The 16,612-nt window shown below is 36.1% G+C and overlaps 1 long non-coding RNA gene across 3 annotated transcripts in view; it reads right to left on the bottom strand.

Annotated features, from left to right (window-relative positions):
* Positions 1-3,532: 3,532 nt before the first annotated feature.
* The window catches only part of LOC306881345, a 73,485-nt gene continuing 60,405 nt past the window's right edge, over positions 3,533-16,612 (bottom strand). The window contains exons 3-6 of one of the 3 annotated variants that reach the window (XR_013785142.1): positions 8,526-8,818; positions 7,673-7,736; positions 7,292-7,466; positions 3,533-4,363 (exon numbers count right to left, since the gene is read on the bottom strand). This is a non-coding gene — a long non-coding RNA (uncharacterized lncRNA). Of the gene's footprint in view, positions 4,364-7,291; positions 7,467-7,672; positions 7,737-8,471; positions 8,819-16,612 lie in introns of all 3 variants that reach the window. The other 2 variants (XR_013785143.1, XR_013785144.1) reach the window with 2 other exon arrangements.

Consider the following 16,612-nt stretch of genomic DNA (forward strand, 5'->3'; position numbering starts at 1 on the left):
GAAATTCCCAGAAAGCTATTAAGCTAGCACGTACTTAATATGGAATCTATATTTAAGTCTATACTGATCTACAAGTATTAAGTGGTGATTTATGCCAAACCAAGGGATCAGATAAATCAATATTTTTTTTTGTTTTCATTCAAAACATTTTGATCCTGTTCTTCCTCTAAATTCACCTCCACACAACATATGTCCAATCATTTGTCAAAGTTAAAACACTAAGAAAATGTTATACTTGGTAAGTAATTTTAAGTAATATACTTCAGTAAAATGATTATTTTATGAATGTTTTTTTATTAAAATATTTTAAATAATTAAATTATGAAACAAAAATGATAAAATTAATAAAATATGCACATTTACTATAAAATGTAGAAATAAACTAAATATAATTCAACAAGTATCCATTTTTTCCCGTTTTATTTACAATTTTTTTCAGATTTTTACAGAGTATCTTTGATTTTATTTGATGTATATGTGCATGTATCTACATATGTATATATATATATAAAATATATATTAAAATATTAATGTAAGGCAGAATTATATGAAGAGTTCATTTGCAAAAACAGACAATTCTCAGAAATCATGTTTTTTTTCATTGTGCATTCCATTTAATCTCAATCAAACTGCAGTTGGGTTATTTTGACTAGGTTAAAAAATAACTAAAAAACCAGCTAACTAACACAATAAAAACATGATAACATAATAAAAAAAACATGATTTTTGAAAATTAAAAAAAAACTGAATTATCTGTTTTTGCAAATTAACTTGTCATATATGTATATATATATATATATACATGGAGCACAGTGGTAGTTCTGGCAGGCCGGGGGGGGGGGGGGGGGGGGGGGGGGGTAACAGAACAGAACCAACATCAATGATTCTGCTCTCCCTTCTCCTATCCATGCTAGGCTGCGTGGGTGGGCAAATATATAAATATATAAATATTCATTTATAATACAAAATGGAATAATACGAAATAATATGCATTTTATTTTAGAAAATTACTTTGAGTAAGAAAATAAATATTTATTTTCAGTGCTCTTTGAAGGCTGTTTATCCAAGTCTCAATCAGAGAAATTTTCATTCAGTTTCTCTGAATGCAGTCAGACATCACTGAGCGAAGGGATTGGTGCTGAGTAAGCAGGAGCCGTCTGGTCAGCGTGCCTCAGACTGTCAGCACATTCTCACTGCCTCCACTCCACTACAGGTCTGTGGACCGAGAGAGATGGAAAAGCATCCCTCTGCTGCTATAACTTCGCTGACAAGTGCTTTAACAGCAGTTGAGGTGCTGCAGTCTGACCACTGTGTGAACTTTACAGGCCGCTGAAGCTCAAACAAGCACGCTAATGTAATACAACACTAGGCAAACAACTATTGTAAATCATGAGGTCATTACACGTTCATCACTGGAGCTAATTCTGTAGTAGTTTAGCCATTACAGCCACATTCATCATTCTTTTGCAAATTATATACAAGTGACAGGTGCTTCATTCCTGACCCGACTCAACCTCAGCTTGGGTCAGCCAGGGCCAGAATAATCAAACTCAGATTGACCCGAACGACTACTGTCGAGTCAGCACAATGGCACACATTAAGGGTTCATTTCATGAGGGTTTATTAAAGCATTCAGGCCAAAGCGATGAGGGACTGCCTCCGAAAGGTCAAGGTGACGTTCCTCCAATCCTTTTTATTCATTGTATCGATGTTCAGCCGGTCATCAGTCTGCATGTCTGATATGGCATCCGTCCTGATATACCCATCAACTAATCCTATTTTCTGCTTAATTCTAATTGGACAATCATAATATTCAGTGCTCAAATATGTTTGAGTACTGTATTATGATTTCCCATCACTAGTGTTATGTCTTTTCAATTAATCCACGGTCTCTTTCTTCTCACATTATAACATAAAACCTCTAAATTATTCCTTTGTGATAGAAATGTTGAATTTTCTGCAGGCATTACTTCAATATTAAGCGTTGCATGATCCTTCAGAAATCTTTTAGTAAAAATGTTGAAAACAGTCTTTTTGGGGGGGAAATTTGTTGCGTTTTTTTCAAGATGATTTAATAAAGTTCAGATGAACAGCATTTATTTCAAAGAGACTGTATGAAGTGACTTTGCTGTCACTTTGGAACAACTGAATGAACATTTTTAAACTAGTGTATAGTATTTAATTTAAAAATGTTACAAATATAATGTTTTATATTACACAAATATAAAAACTAACTAATCCCATTTCTCTGCTTGATTCTGGTTGGTCAATTTCAATTAATTATTTTCAATCAATCAGTGGTCTTTCTTACATTATAACATAAAACCTATATTAATATTATAAAAACAATATTGTGAAATATTATTACTCAAAATTTCTCATTTTTTATATACTTTAAAGTAGAATGTATTCCTTTGTGATGGCAATGTTGAATTTTCTGTAGGCATAACTCTAATATTAAGCATCACAAGATCCTTCAGAAATCACTTAATATTAATGTTGAAAAATTTTATTTTATTTTTTTTGTAGAAACCGTGACATTTTTTCAAGAATATTTCTCTTAAAAAGTTCAAATTAACATCATTTATTTCAAAGAGACAGTTTGAAGTGTCTTCACTGTCACCTTTGAACAACTGAATTAAAGCCTTTTTATACTAAGGGCCGTTGGATGCTTGAATCTGATTGGCTGACGAAAGGTGTGCAATTATTTTCAGGGAAACGCACGGCGAACGTAGTTCCAGGCAGGTCTTGACCGCATTACGTCCATATCAATTCGCCAAATTATTTGAGTTATTTCAAAGGTCCTTACAGCAAAAGAACGAAAACCCACAACGACACTGGCTAAACAAATAAATATAATAAACAAAAGGATATAAACAACAGATCATGTCCATGTTTTTGCCTCAAAATTTCGTTTTATGTACGGAAAGTACATAGCCTACTCTCTCTCTCCCTCACAGACAGTTTGCACACACGTTAACATAGTTGAACAACTTAAAAACTACATGACTTCTCACAAGCGAGGGAACAACAACGGTGCTGTTTGTGAAGAAAATAAATATAAAGTGTCACTATAACGAGACATTGTTAACGAGACACACAGGCAGACTCATAGAGGTAACATTAATCTCTCTCTCTCTCTAATAACTTGGTTATTAACTGCATTAGTCTGCTATCAACGGCTAAGCCTCCGTTACGGTTTAAAAAAATACACACAATAGCGATATAAGTAGAAAAACCGGACGAATGCCTTGAAATATATCATCTGATCGATGTCTTGAGGTGTGGCAACCATAGTATAAGCGGAATAACTGACTCTGGGCCGTGTAATTATTAGAAAAATAATGCACACCCTAGGCGTAATTATTTTTTCCAAAAAAAAAACTAATCCTATTTTATGGCTCTCTGCTTGATTCTGGCTGGTCAATCACAATATTCAGTGGTCAAATGTTTACATAACAGCTAAACTGTATTGTTTCCTTATTATACTCCTTTAATCATATGGTCTCACACAAAAACAAAAACTCAAAACAATATTTCAAGTCCATTTATGTATTCATTTGAATAAGCAGGACATTTTAGAGTCAGCCGGTCACCCCTTCAGGGGCTCAACCTGATCACCCTGTCAGGGTTTATTTAGTGATAATGACCAACTGACTATACATTACCTCTTACATATTTCATTAAGACAAAGTAATAGTCTTGAAGTTCATGGTTACATTTGTAATTTTACATTTCATGTCTCTGTAAAGGCACCAACACTCCCCCAGCAATAACAATGGACAGTAATTCATCATATGAGGGTCACCAGGAATACTAAGTGGAAGAGCGTAAACAGGAAAACGGAGACGACAGGCAGACGAGAACATACAGAGGTCAGGCCTGTAATCATCTGACCCCATCAATAATTAACCAAGGTCATCTTTAATGACAGCAAAGCAATGTGGCATATATTATTCATAAAAACCGCTGTATGAAAAGACAGTGGTGGAGAGACTGTGAAAATGAGAATATGGTGATCGATGGACAGAAAGAAAAAGTAATTGAGAACCAGTAAATAAACAGATCTTCTCAAGAGACTATTTATATACTCTTGCTCATGTCGAGAGAATGTTGTGTACACATGAATATCTGAACAAATTTGCTCTGTGATGCAGCAAATTCCTCTGTAGTTCCCATTCGATGAATCACCACAGAACTGGAACCTGTAATATAACTGCAGTTCACTCAAAAGCCACAAGTGGTTCAAAGAGACATTCATCTTGGAGGAAACAAAGTGAGTCAATCTCCAAGGGAAGGTGTGAAGTGAGAGAGGACTGAGGAGTGTAAATGCCGGCAGTCGAGCGTGGCAGGACCTCTTGCGCTGCAAGGCAAAAGAGAGAAAGTTTTGTTCAGCTTTGTTCATATCCCACGTGGCAGAAGGGGATTTCCTTGCTCTCCCTCACTCTGACGCACTTTCACTACACTAAACGCATGGGAACAGATAAATGATGCAATGTCAAGCAATCCAGAGGGATCAAGGTTGCCAGAAAAAAGGTCAAAGTCATGACTCTGTCGGGCACCCTGCGATGAACCCTCATCAGCAAAAACTTGATTATGGATTGCAAACATTTTGCAATGTATTGCTTCAGACAGTAATATGATGTGTGGGTTTTGTGAAGAGAAATCAAGTTTTGTGGGTTTTGTGCGTATTCCTGCAATGCAATGCCGATCACATTTCACATCTTGAACTATTGTATTACTGTTTATACAATAATGCTCAAAGGTTTGGGGTCAGTAAGATTTTGTAAAATAAGTCTTATGCTCAACAAGCTTGCATTTATTTGATAAAACATACAGCAAATAACATTTTGTAATGGTATTGCTGAATTTTCAGCATCATTACTCAAGTCTTCATCAATGAAGAAACAAAGTTGCTTTTTTTGTGGAGATCATTATATACAGTGCCCTCCAAAAGTATTGGAACAGTAAAGACAAAATTGCTCTGTTGGCTGTGGAGTCAAGACACTTGCAAATATGATTTAAAGATGAATATGAGACAAAACTACAGAATGTTAAATTTTATTATTAGCCGTTTCAACACATACATGTTTTACCAAATAAAAAGAACAGCACTTTTAGAGTTCATCCACTCATTGATGTGAGCATAAGTATTGGGACAGTTGAACATAAGGCAGATATAAAAGATTAAAAGCTATTATTTAGTTGCAGATCCCTTGCGCACAATCACAGCAGTGAGTCTGGGACCCATAGACATCACCAGAGTCTTGGTCTTCCCAGCCTTTAATGCAGCCAATTCAAATTGTTGCTTGTTTTAGGGAGTTTCTGCCTTTACTCTCCTCTCCAGCTGGTGAAATTCATGTTCAATCGGATTTAAATCTGGAGATTGACTTGGGCAATCTAAGACTTTCCATTTCTTTGCCCTTATAAATTCCTTGACTGAACTAGCAATGTGTTTTGGGTCATTGTCCTGATGCAGTATGAAGCACTTCCCAAAGAATCTGGAGGCATTTTCTTGAATATTGGTAGGCAAGATTGTTTTGTACCCTTCCAAATTCATTCTGCTACTGTCATGGGATCATTTGCAGTTCCATTTTTTTTCTCTTTTTCTCCACACTTTCCCATCACTTAGATAAAGGTTCATCTTTGTCTCATCGTCCATAAACACAGTTCCAAAACTCTTCTGGCTCACCTTTGTGCTTTTTTGCAAACTCTAATCTTGCCTTTCTATTTTTGGTGCTGGTCAGAGGTTTGCATCTGTAATTCTGTGTCAAAGTCTCCTGAGGACAGTAGATTGTCAGAGCATCACCCCAGCTTTCTGGAAGTTGTTGGTGATTTTGCAGACACGTCTTTTAGGATTAATTTTCACAGCTTTTTATGATTTGTCTCTCATCAACTACTGTTGTTTTCTCAGCCGATCAGGTCGTTGTTGGTTGCTGGTGGTTTCCAAACTCTTGATTTCTCCATGCCCTTTGTTTTTGCTAGAGCTCTAATTGACTTCCTCTTTTCTTTTAGCATCCAAATTGCTTGCTTTTCTTTCAAAGTTAGCTCCCTCCTCTTCATCCTAGTTTGTGTGTCATGATCGAACGCAAGATTCAGAATGCAGAAGTAATGGATATAACTGATACGACACATTCCCTGCATTTAATATCTGAAGAATTAATGCAACAGGACACAGCTGATCACTTAGAAAGACCTGTGAGGCAACTGTTCCAATACTTATGCTCACATTAGATAGATGGATGAAACTCTAAAAGTGCTGAACTTCTTAGCTGGTAAAACATGTATGTGGTGAATCACCCAATAATAAAATTTGACATTCTGTAGTTTTGTCTCATATTCATCTTTTAATCATATTTGTAAATGTCTCGACTCCACAGCCAACAGAGCAATTTTGTCTTTACTGTTCCAATACTTCTGGAGGGCACTGTATATTTTTTCCAGGATGTTTGTGATGTATAGAAAGTATAAATTCCTGTATATTTATTCCTTTTCCTTTGAAACAGGAATCTTTTGTAACATTGTTAATTTCTTTACTGTCACTTTATCAACTGAATGTATCCTTGCTCACTAAAGTTAACAATGTTTATACAGTAATGTGTATATTTAATTTAAAATGATTAAACATTAAATATATATTACAAATATAAGATTTTAAATGACAAATTTAAAAGGATTTGTCTCTATACCGAGACCTCCTTTGTCTCATAAGCATACATTATGGATTCCTATTTATCTGCATATATTGTGATTTTGGGTGAGCTATTCGTTTAAAAGCCAAAATGTCAGAACTAAATGCACAGCAAGATTAATACAGAAATACTGCAAACGGTATAATACCCCAACAAAGGTGCTTGATGTACTGTTCTCTGTTAACTGAGTCTTTAGAGGGAACAAGCTGCACACCTCTATATTTCACCATCTATTTTATAATATTTCTGACCCATGGAAAAACTGCAGTCTTGCAGAAGATGATTTAGAGGTGTGAGTTCAGGACACTTCAGGGACAGGGAGAGCTGAACAGAAGCTATAAATGCTTAAGTGACAATCCATCTTCATATAATTACACTTTATTCAATGCATCACACTCTCTTCAGGACGCTCAGTCCATTTCTCTGAGCCATCAGCACAGTTGGTCTTGCAGGTGACAGCAGCACGTTGTAACGTTACATCACAGCCTGCCTCTAAAAATACGTTTCCATGTTGGTCTTATGAAACAAAGCTAAGACTGTACATCATTATTAGTAAAAAGCTCAGAATAAATGGCCATAAATCAATCAATCAAACTTACACATATAATGCCCAACGTCATCCCCAGCTTCAAACAACTGTCACTTCCCTTTGAAGTTGACCAAATATTTGCTGACATTGAGGGAGCGTGTGTCCCTTTCAGAGTGTTTGCTTGCTAGTTTCCACTGAACTGGCCTTCTTCAGAGAGCTGGTACACATGTGCCTGGCCTGCTGCCCTTAAATAAAGAACAGTGTGTTAGCAACAGTGGAGGGAAATCAAAGGAAAAAAAGTGATAAGAAAAAGAAATAGGCTGAAAAATTAGAGGGTGTGAGGGTCAAATGAGATCAGAAGATATAACTGTACAGAATTAGGAAAATGCTGACATAACAGCTTGTCTTAATGTGTAATGTCACAAATGTGCATGTCAAAACAAATACACACAGGCTGCATGTGCCGGTTGAATCCTCCAGCCGAGGGTACAGATAACTGATACACAACCTCTTCACTGTAAAAGAGGAAACACATGACATTTAAACAAGAGGGTGGAAATATTTAGAGAACTGTTCTTTAAATTTGGTAACCTGCTAGGCCAATTTGCATTTATTTCATCATTCCCAATGCATGCTAGTTTGTTTACAATACAAAAAGCCCTTTAGTTGCCCTGCTGTCTGAGATTCATGGTTTCTGTTACACACGCGGTCACATGGTCACTGTGGCAGTCAGAGAAAGAAGATTATAAGAGAATCCACTGACGAAACCGTCCAGCCAGATTAGGTGTACCCTGCGTTGACCCCCACCCCTCACACTGTTATTAGAGAGCACTGGCAGCATCCCGCTCTCCCGTCATCCCTGGCGCTCACATTAATCTAAACAGAGGCTTCTCAATCCCCAAAACCAGATCTGAAGCAATTCCATTAACCTGGGCTTTACCAGAGATCCACGAGAAAAACCTCAGCCCAAGAGTAGTAATGGCTAGTCCCACTTAAACCAGCTCACTATATATCTAGTCACCTAATCATTAAAAAATAAGGGCATTATAACCTTTACATTATCCGTAGATTTTAAATGCATTCACAGATTAATACACATTTTATTACTACAACACACTGGGTTCACTCTGGGGTTACACGGTGCATACTGTGCTTAAACACTTCAAAACAGAGAAAAACAGAGCAGGGAGACCTGTTATGAATGTTAACAATAATGATATATGTATATGTGTATACACGTGTAAAAATACTTGGTTGAATCCTTTCTGAAGACTTAAGCTTTTACCACCATTACACCAATTTACCACCGATTCACATGGATGCATTCTTCTTTTGTGAGCAGTATGTGGCACATGGAGGTGCACCTGACCTATTTAACATCTCTGGTGACATCAGTGCTATGGTTAAAATGAGGTTGATGGCAGTGTGACTCATGGCTTCAGCAGGAGGTTGTTCTCTACTTCATGCTGCCTAAATACAGTTCAAGTTCAGTCCAGTCCTCTGAAGGTCATGCTGTCCGGTGTAGGTCTCTTATCACACAGGACGGCCTCTTCACCGTATTCCTCACTGACAGGGTGACTGATATTATGACTGGATTCTAGAAAACACGTAAACGTGTATGAGAGACCTGAAAGTACAATGTAACCTGTAAAAAGGACTGAGTAAAAACATGGTCTGTATTCCCTAATATTGAATTGTGTAATTTAGCAATGATGGACGACCAGCTGCACTTTATGTGATTACTGTCAGACAGCAGAACAAAACATCAGACGGTGTTAAAGGAACTGCATAAATATAATCCAAATTATGGTAAAGGCTAGTATAAATTAGTTTCTAATCTATAACTGTAACATCACAAATCTCTAGTGCATGATAAAAAGGAAATGCCTGGCAACATGGTAAGAGAGACAGTGAGAAACATTTATGGTTGTGTGAAGCTGATTTTATTCATTTGTTTAGCACATGAGAGAAACTCGATTAAGAAGATTGAGCACACTGGCCTTAGGCCAAAGGTGGGAATTATCACAAGTATTACAATACGTTTTATTGAGATGCTCTCGGCTTATTTAACAGCATAACAAAAGGCCAATCACAACTACCAGATGTATAAACAACCTGAGAAAACCACTAACATTAGTCTCTTTCATGAATACTACAAATCAGATAATTTAATGACATCAATCTGACCTTTGTGAACAAAGCATCTGAACTTGCAGAACAGTTTAAAGGTATAGTCCACCCAAAGCTGAAAATTCTGTCATTAATTACTCATTCAAGACCTTCATTCATCTTCGGAACACAAATTAAGATATTTTTGATGAAATATTAGAGCTTTCTGACCCTGCATAGACGGCAAGAGAACTACCACGTTCAAGGCCTGGAAAGGTAGTTAAGGACATCGTTAAAATAGTCCATGTGACATCAGAGGTTCAACGTAAATTTTATAGAGCTACGAGAATTTTTTTGCACAAGGAATACAAAAATAATGACTTTATTCAACAATTTATTGTCTTCTGTGACAGTCTTTCCTGTCAGAATTTTTATTTTAGGGTGATTTATCCCTTTAAATGCCTGACGCCTACAGAAGAAAACATTAGCCAGTCTGAACAAATTCTAAATTTCAATTCCACAAATACTGTCCTCATCTGCAATACAGTCTGTACTATTGCATTTAAAGGAGACACCGAGATGTAGCAGAAAGAGAAACAACTAAAGCGGAGGGAATAAACATTCTCCCACAGTGAAGAGTGCGCTCCATATTCCATAGGTTTTCCTAGAAGGATTTTTCCTAGAACATTCATTTGACAGAATGTACAGAAAGTCCAATCGACTGCAGCATCTGGTTAACAGAGTCCGTATTAAAAAAGACATTTGAGATTTGCTCTTTCAGTAACTGATCCTGATCATCTGTTTATTTTCATTTCGGTCTTGAGATATTACTCCACATTTGTGTGCTAAACACAGCACTGACCTGAAATGCTCCAGGACCGCAGAATACTTTGTAGCACATTACTGCACAGCTGTAGTGCAGACGCTGTTGCTCAAGTTTCACAATAAGCAAGAGATTTCCCTACAGAAGACTTCAAATCCTCAGCTTCAGCGTGCTTTGGGCTCGTGCTCTCAGTCAAATTACGTCAGAGAGTGGGATTCACATGGATTCAGCAGCTTAAAAAACGTAGCCTATGTAGTTATGGATCACTACATCTCAGACACCACAGTAATTTATCTTTATTATTGAATTAAGGCCTTCAACCTTAGCCAAATCAACTAAGATTTTGAGCTTGAAAATATATCAGGCTGCATGAAAATCCCTCAAAATGTTCATGGTCTGCAATAGATCATCTTACATCATTAAAATTCACATAATTCACCACCACACACGCCGTTGTTACCGCTTCCATCACTGGAATTTTAGTTGTTCCCATAACAATAATCCACAATGGGGGGAAAACCATGACAGGAACGAGTTAGTGAGGGAGGTGCGATCCAAAAATTATTGCTTCTCTTTCTTTTACTCTTTTTTTTTCTGCCTGTCACTTTTTCCAAAGTCTGAATGTGCTGACATGCACTTCATTATGATAACTATTTTATGGCTTACATCCTTTTTTCACATTCTTTCAGACAAGCAAGGTCATTGCAACTGTCAAGGAAAGTACTAGGCCTTCTCAGGATTCTAACTAAATGGGGAATTTCGTTTATCACTGATTGCATAACCCACAAACAGTGACGCTGTTACTCCTATCCTGCAGAAACTAGGGCCCATTTCATTTTCCCAGAAATTTCATATTTTCTGTATTAATTGTTCTAGATTCCATTTTAATGATTTAATTATTTACATTTAAATAAATTTAATTTAAATTTAATTTGAAAACTCAAAAAGCATGTCTAATAAACCAAATGAATTATTTCAATTTGTTCAATAGTAGGGCCCTATGAAATTGTTATATATACTCGGGCAATTTAAGACTTTCCATTTCTTTGCCCTTATAAATTCCTTGACTGAACTGGCAGGGTGTTTTGGGTCATTGTCCTGATGCAATATGAAGCACTTCCCAATTAATCTGATGGCATTTTCTTGAATATTGGTAGGCAAGATGGTTTTGAACCCTTCCAAATTCATTCTGCTACTGTCATCATACATTAAGTCATCAGTAAAGTTGAGAGGGCCTGTTCCAGAGGCAGCCATGCATGTCCATGCCACGACACCACCTCCACCATGCTTTACAGATGAGGCTGTATGCTTGGGATCATTGCAGTTCCCTTTTTTTCTCCACATTTTCTTTTTTTGCTTTCCCATCACTTAGATAAATTTAATTTAGAAATAATTTAATTTCTTTATTTTCTTAAATATGTGGGTAGATAGTATTTATAGAGTTGTAACTTTTTAGTTTTAGTTACTTTTTCTTATTTGTAAGTCGCTTTGGACAAAAGCGTCTGCTAAATGACAAAAGTAAAAGTAGTAAAGTAAGATAAAGGTTAATCTTTGCCTCATCGGTCCATAAACACAGTTCCAAAGCTCTTCTGGCTCACCTTTGTGCTTTTTTGCAAACTCTAATCTTGCCTTTTTATTTTTGGTGCTGGTCAGAGGTTTTCATCTTGCTGTGTAGCATCTGTAATTCTGTGTCAAAGTCTCCTGAGGACAGTAAATTGTCAGAGCATCACCCCAGCTTTCTGGAAGTTGTTGGTGATTTTGCAGACACGTCTTTTAGGATTCATTTTCACTGCTTTTATGATTTGTCTGTCATCAACTACTGTTGTTTTCTCAGCCGATCAGGTCGTTGTTGGTTGCTGGTGGTTTCCAAACTCTTGATTTCTCCATGCCCTTTGTTTTTGCTGGAGCTCTAACTGACTTCCTCTTTTCTTTTAGCATCCAAATTGCTTGCTTTTCTCTCAAAGTCCGCTCCCTCATCTTCATCCTGGTTTGTGTGTGTCATCATCGAATGCAAGATTCAGAATGCAGAAGCAATGGATATAACTGATACGACATATTCCCTGCATTTAATATCTGAAGAATTAATGCAACAGGACACAGCTGATCACTTAGAAAGACCTGTGAGGCAACTGTTCCAATACTTATGCTCACATCAGATAGGGGGATGAAACTCTAAAAGTGCTGAACTTCTTAGCTGGTAAAACATGTATGTGGTGAATCACCCAATAATAAAATTTGACATTCTGTAGTTTTGTCTCATATTCATCTTTTAATCATATTTGTAAATGTCTCGACTCCACAGCCAACAGAGCAATTTTGTCTTTACTGTTCCAATACTTCTGGAGGGCACTGTATATAATAGGTGTTCAGAAGCCATGTCAGTCTTGTGATGGAAACAAACTAATATTTAAGTTTTTCATTCTAATGCACAACAACTAAATGGCTGCAAGATAAAAAAAAAAATATATAATTTAATGAAACCTTTTAAGTTGAAAATTTTGTTTAGTTCAGTTGACATTAAAATGTTGATCATTACATTAACTTAATATTGTGCGTAATTTAAACTCCAATTTCCGTGTTAATTGAATTTCTTTTAAAAATTATGCTTTACTGACTCAATTAAAATTGTCTTGTTAACTTTGGAAATTGTGTTTCTTCGGAAATTTCTAGTTCTCAGCATGCTTTGCATAGGACTGGATAAGGAGAATAAATGTTAAAATTAATTGTTACTTTTGTCTTTTGCTTAGTGAAGGGAAAGACCTGTTAGTGCTTAATGCTGTTATGTTTGACATTTAAAAGAGCTTCTGTTGTGTTGATGTTTTTGTGGTTACCATTGTGCTGAAGAGTAAACCACATGAAAGTAAACACTATTGTCTATTAGCAATGACTGTGCTAATGCCAGTGACAAGTAACATCTTACTTGTTCATTAAATATACCTGCTAAATAAATTACATCTAGCCTGAGCTATGATAACTGTTGATGTGAACTGAAAAAAGATAATATGAATTGGTTCCAGTAAATCAACTTAAAAATATGTGTTGCAAATTAAGTTGTTCTAACTCTAACACTAACTAGTTTGTGGACTGAACAATTTCATTAGAAATGGTCATAACTCAAAAATTGATGCAAACGGTTGCATTTTGTTGTTGAGCTAACACATTTTTAGAGTGTACAAACGTGCAAACATGTACCATCTTTTGTACCCTTTTTTTGAGACTGGCTGTCAATGTTTGTATGGTTCAATACGGTTATTCATATGGTATCTTTATATTTGTTGTGTAGACTAATCTTCATGCCTATCTGCTAGGAATGTAACGGTATGAAAATTTCTTATCACGATTATAGTGACGATTATCACGGTTATCAGTATCATCACAGCATTGTTAAAATGTGCTGGAAATGTTTAAAAAGTACCAACACATAAATCACTTCAAGTTTTATATTTAAAAATCAATAAACAACAAATAGAATAACCTTTGGCTTGCATAATCACTAAAACAATAACATTAGCCAATGAATTTTAAATGGCAACTTGACTGACAACAGTTTAATAGCATGGAAAACATCTAAATGTAAATGTTCAAATAAAGCTTTGAAAAAGTTTCATATAAAAGGTAAACCTCACATTTCAGCCTTTAAATAAAGAAAAGAATTAAGTCAAAATAACTGATATTAAATGATTATATGTATTTTATCAGCTCCATAAATAATTGTAGATAGCTTATCTTAACTGTTTAAATGTGTAGAATCCACATAAGCTTGTTTTTCCTCAACCGGTCAATATTTACAGCATGCAAATTCGGTCCGTTTTTGGCCAGACAGAAACTGCACACAGGCTGAATATAAATGCAAGTCTCTGTAAATCCACTCTCTGACACTAGGTGGCGCTTATAGAAAAGCTGAATTACAGCTGTTTCCCGTAACCTCCGAGGACAAAGCAGCATTGCGATTTAAGAACACTTCTTTAGGTATTACATGGAGCAAAGATGAAAACAAAAGGCCATCGAATCGTTTCTGAAGACATTCAGAACCTCCAGAAGTACATTCATATAATTAATTAATTCATATATTCATTTGTATAATTCCCTTAGCACTTTTAAAACCTCCCAGCTTTTCCGCCCTATTTTCACTAAAAACGAAACTACTCTGCATGCTGTGCGCACATGAGGCTGTTACTTAAACTGTGCTTTGTGCTGGACAGTATTTGTTTATCGCAAGTCTTTCAAATCGTGGTAAATCGAATTCGGTTTTAATGATAATTAAAATATGAAATGGTAATACTAATCATGGGGAATTTTATGATATATTGTCAAACCGGTAATTGTTACATCCTTATTATCTGCATAGGATAAGAATAAATATTAAGGTTTTACAGTTAAAGTTATCATTCTTGATGTGAATGGGTCCCTAAACATTATGTAAAAAAAAAAAAAATCAGGGTTGACTGAAAGTTTCCAGTTCGTTCCAATACAGATTTATAATACTGTACGCTGGTTTCCAAACGCCCTGCACTGCTGGTGCTGTGTTGAATCTTGAGAAGGAATGTGACCTTGTCTTTTGTCCTTGGCTTGCACAGAGGACAAGTCCACTTAACTCAATTTGGCCTTCCCTGTCATTTATGGAGAAGATACACTGCAACAAAACTGGCAGGAAATCAGAAACGACTGATGACCCCGACAGTTCAAATAACAGTTTACCAGTGATTATGTGGGTATAGAAGTGGAAAACGCTCAACATCCAAATGCAAAAATAATCTCACAAAGATCAAATTATTTTTAAATTTACTTTATTTACATTTTACTTACTTTAGGTACACAGCAAAAAATCCAGGGTGAAATTAACTCTCCTGGGAGTACATGTGAGACCACACTCAAGAGTGTGAAAGTGTTCAAATAAGAGTGTTAAATTAACACTGAAGCAGAGTTAAAGTTAATGAGGTAATTAAGAGATTCATTGAGTGGTGATTGACCATTATTTAAGACACCTGATGTTAACCATTCTGTGTCACCATTATAGTGGTCAGCGTTTACTTTAGTTGGGCTCTTGACCCTTATATTTTTAAAGTTAGATTTTGCTTTGCTGTTATAACAGAATTATAACAGACAGACAAACAAGAAAAGAGAAAAAGCATGCATATATATATATATATATATATACACACACACATATTACACATACACGCATATATATATACACACATATATACACATACACACATATATATACACATATACACACACATATACATGTATATATACATGTATGTATACATGTATATATATATATATATATATATATATATATATATATATATATATATATATATGTATATGTATATATATATATATATATACATACACACACATACATATATATACACATACATATATATACATACATATATATACACATACATATAAACATATATATACACATACATATATACATATATATACATATATATACACATACACATATATACACACACATATATATACACACATATACATATATATATATATATATATATATATATATATATATATACACACACATATACACACACACACACATACATATTACACATACACGCATATATATATATATACACACATATATACATATATATATATATATTGTGGCGGGAGGAGCCAACGACAGACACAGTGGGCGTGGCGTCAAGCCTCGGAGAGGTTTTTATTAAACAATATTTAAAATAAAGTGTCCAAAGGGGGAAAAGTGTCCAAAATAAACAGGGATCTGGTGTCCTCGTTGTGCTGCGGGGCTCGTGAAGGAGGGCAGTGTTCAGGAGGGAAGGGTCCAGGTAAGGGGCGGAGTCCGGCGGCCGCACGCGCTCCCGTCTGGAGGTCCCGGGGCGCGGGTGACGGCGGCTTCTGTGGCGGCTTCGTCCAACTCCTTCATCCCCGGGTGCTCGACGGGATTCCACGGCCCGGCGTCCTTGCCCGACGGCCGTATCGCGGGTGCAGTGTCGGCCGGACTGCGGGGAGAGGCGCGTTCGGCATTTAACGGCGGCGGTGATGAGGCTCTATTCACGTCAGGTGCGCCTCATCACACGCCGCCAGCCCTGGCTGTTTCAGCGCCCCTCCTCTCTCACACACCCACTCCTGTCGGGAGCCTGGTGAAGGGCGGCGAATATGGGACGGGGTGGTGATGATGGACAGGGGGGAGGCAGCCGACTCGTCACAATATATATATATATATATACACACATACACATATATACACATACACATATATATATACACATACACATATATATACACATACACATATATATACACACATATATATATATATATATATATATACACATATATATACACACACACATATATATATATATATATATATATATATATATATATACACACACACACATATATACATAAACGTGTGTGTATTGTTTTTCCTAAATCTCTGATTTAGATCATTGTTGA

The sequence above is a fragment of the Barbus barbus genome, assembly GCF_936440315.1.
Source record: "Barbus barbus genome assembly, chromosome: 15".
Taxonomy (NCBI): Eukaryota; Metazoa; Chordata; class Actinopteri; order Cypriniformes; family Cyprinidae; genus Barbus; species Barbus barbus.